The sequence below is a fragment of the Aplysia californica genome, unplaced genomic scaffold, assembly GCF_000002075.1.
Source record: "Aplysia californica isolate F4 #8 unplaced genomic scaffold, AplCal3.0 scaffold00849, whole genome shotgun sequence".
NCBI lineage: Eukaryota > Metazoa > Mollusca > Gastropoda > Aplysiida > Aplysiidae > Aplysia > Aplysia californica.
This window is the reverse complement of record NW_004798119.1, coordinates 162,156-166,025: the sequence shown is the minus strand read 5'-3', so window position 1 is coordinate 166,025 and position 3,870 is coordinate 162,156.

Sequence of the window (3,870 nt, the reverse complement as noted above, 5' to 3'; positions counted from 1 at the left end):
GTTGATAGTGGGGTGGAGGTCTTTGTATCTTCTCTAAAACTTTACTGACATAATATTTTCTGAGAGAGATCCGTCCGTAGCCTGACAAAGATCCACGGAGAGATGGTAAGATAATACCCCGCGCGGCTGAGTGGTCCAAAAAGCCACACCGCTAATGTATTGGAAACACTTGGCTCTTTTGCTCGATGGCGGAGACAGCCCGGAGAATTAGGACAGGGGAGATAACTAGGGGTATCGGTACAAGCTGCTAGGGGATATTATTGGTGGAGGAAGCTGGGAAAGGGACTCTATTCGATTCCTTCTCTTCGGGTTTGTTGGGCTTTTTGTGTTGCTTTTTGTTTGTTTGTTAGTTTGTTTGTTTGTTTTGTATGGGTTTTTTGGGGGTTAATTTTGGGTTAATTTTGATGGTTGGTTGGTTGTTTGTTTGTAAGAGTAAAAAGAAGCCCATCCACAAAATAATAGTAATTTAGTGCAGGGAAAAGGCAAGACGGGTAGACAGATAGACAAAAACAACAGTTGGGAAGAAAAGAAGTGGAACCTACCATTGGTAACCTTCAACAACTGCATTCTGTTAAGAGCAGACACTCTTGATAATTTAAAACTTCCCGTTTCCTTAATGATTGTTGACAACAGTTACAACAATGAATGCATTGACAGTAACAACAGGAGTTTAAGTAAAACAACTCCCTCCTCCCACCCAAAAAAAATTAATTAATTAATTAATTATATGTTTGTTGAGTACGAAGAAACACATCGCCACAACACTGGTCATTTGGTGCAGGAAAGAGCAGCAACAACAACAACAACAACAACAACAACAACAATAGCAGCAACAACAACAACAACAACAACAACAATAACAACAACAATAATAACAACAACAACAACAACAACAACAACAATAACAACAATAACAACAGCAACGACGACGACGACGACGACGACGACGGCAACAACGGAGACAACAACAACAAGGACAGCAAAAAAACAACAACCGCACCCACCTACAACAACAACAACAACAAACTGTCAAACAATATTAATAAAAAGTTGCACCAAAATCGCACCACCCCCCAAAAAAAACAAAAAACAAAACAAAACAATTTAAAAAATCGTAGCAACAGATATAGCACGAATGATGATAAGAACATCAAGACAGCGGTATGATGAAAGGTTGCAACGTAAACGATAACAGCAATGAAAGTGGCAACTAAAACATAAGCGAAGACAAAGATAACGCCTACAATAACAGTAGTTATCAAGAATACAATTAGCTAGGAGGACCAACAGCTGCAGGTGGTTGGTTGGAAGGCGTCACTGGAAGATCCTACTTCTCTTTTGTTTCAGTCTAGCTATCTTAATAATTTTATTTTTCCTAAAACGGATAAATAACTGTCATTGTGTCTTTTCTTTTACTAAAATACAAATAGTTGGGGGGTACCACTGGAAGGTTTTACGTCTTTTCGTTTAAATTTGTTGTTTCTGTCTGTCTATTTCCCTTTTCTCCAGCACTAATGAAGGAATGATCGTCATGGTGTCGATGTGCTTCTCTTTACTCTAACGAACAAATCAAAAGCAGAAACACTTAGAGAATTACGAAAATTAGTACAGCTATACACGCACATCACATTAACTTGTTCAATGCGTGCGTAACAACGTAAAAAGAAAACGAAATTATAGTCCCGAAACGGCAACTCGATACTGAGACACACATTAGTATCGAGTGACTCGCCGATTCCCGACTGGGGGGTTACGAGCCTAGAGGCCATGCGCGGAGCACCGGAAATGGCCCTCGTCCTTCCTGGCCCGCAGAAGTGAAAGGGCTCAACAGAGCATTTTGGGGGCTTAATGCCCGGGACAAATACAGCTAATACTTGGCAAGAAGTAGCTCCAGGATCGTCCAACAATAATGAATTTTCCATTTATCAATTTCCATCTGTGCCGGCCATGTGGAAAAACTGCGGAAGGTGCGCGAAAGCCACATGATGAAGTCCAAAGTGGCAATAGAGCTCTTCACCATTGATTTCTCCTCGTAACTTCCGCTCAGGCGAGAGGCAGAAAAAGAAGACGGGGATATCTGGTCCGCAGCGCTGTGCTCTGCTCTTGCCTGGATTCTTCTTCCTTTTAGTTTTAAGGGTTTTTTTTCTTTCTCGAACTTTTTGGGCACTGGTGGTTATAAAACGCTGGTCTGTGGAACAAGGTTCATAATTGAATGTAAAGCTCAAATTTGAACAAAGGGGTTTGGATTAATTTTTGTAATTGTAATTGTAGATACATTACGCGCCCATCGACACAGTTTTGATCATATAGAGGACTGGCTGATTTGACTTTGCCTCTCAGAGCCAACCTGCGCTGAGAAGGATAACACATCTCAAACGTCAGACGGTTATACTTGATAAAAAAGACTTACCCACATGGGACTCAAACTCTCGTCCTGTGAGTGCGATGGTGAAGTTCGTTAGTGGTTCTTCACAGACGTCGATCTTGGAATGAATTAGAAGTATATCTAAATAAGGATACGCCTTTTGCGTTGTTGACAGACGATTTCATAAGAAGAGAGAGACATCAGACAATAAGTGGGCGTCGTCGAATTGTACATAAAATTCATTTAGAGACGATATATCAAATGGGTTGGACACTTTGGGAGAATGGGGCCACAACAGCATGCCTCAAAGGCCTACGGTCTTATAATATTCGTTGACTTCCAGACAAAGGGAAGATCAAGAAAAAAGATTGATCAAAGGAGTCAAAGAAACTCTTCAAAGTCACACTATGACAATTCAAAAGGCAGCACACATGCTCTATGTCCAAAATGTACATCCCCCCTCGACACCTTACGGTATAACAGAACAGAAAAAGTAAGAATTCAGTATGCATGATACAACTTTGTCTGAGCAGTAGATATAGGGAAAGTATACGATACATAGCATACAGTTATACTGGTGTATTTGGTATAAAGGTAAGGTTCTTATACGTTATACTGATAGGACGCCAGTTCGGTATTAGTATGGAGATTTTTAATTAATTCATTGAATATATCTGACTGAACCCGTATTGGCCCTGAGAGGCGAGACTAAAGCAGCCTGCCCCCAAAATAAAGTGTATCAATGGAGATGATAAACATTTAGAGTCAATCGACCATACTTGATACTCCTCAATCCTCCCCTACCAACTATTTTCCTCTTCATTCGCTCCCTTCTTCGCATCCCCAATCTCCCCATCCCTCCTAACTTTACTCACTCTCCTCGCCCCTCCCCACCTCTTCCCAAATCCCTCCTCACTTGCTCTCCCCATCCCTATTTAACTTCCATCCATTCCCCTCCTCACTTGCTCTACTCACCCTCTCCCCGATCTCCCTCCACTCAATCCCCCTCTTTACTCATTCTCCCTATCCCATCCTATACTCACCCCTACCCCCTTTTCCCCATATCTAACCCGATCCCCTCCTCTTCTCTATTTTTTACTCCCACCAAACATTGCCGATTTAATTATAGCCCGGAGACAGGGGGGGTCACATGATCGAATCAAGAGCAGCCATCTTTCCCGGGGCTTTACCGCGTGCCCATGACGCTCAATCATAAGTGTTGGTCGTGTAATTAGCCGCCTCGTTAGTTCAGAATAGTCGTGCAAACAGCACAGTGGTGTAAATAGCACAGCCTTGTAAATAGCACCGTCCCATCGTCCGCACTTCACCACAGATACCAGTAGAGGCTTGGAGATTGTGACCAGGGGCCCTAAAGGCCTTCACGGGGCGAGCCTCTCTCTCTCTCCTCACAGTACTCACCACGGGTGTTTGGTAGCATTGTTCAGTATCGCGGGGTTTGGGTTTTTTGTTTTTTTAATGGGTTTTTTATCAGGGTGGAGGGGGGG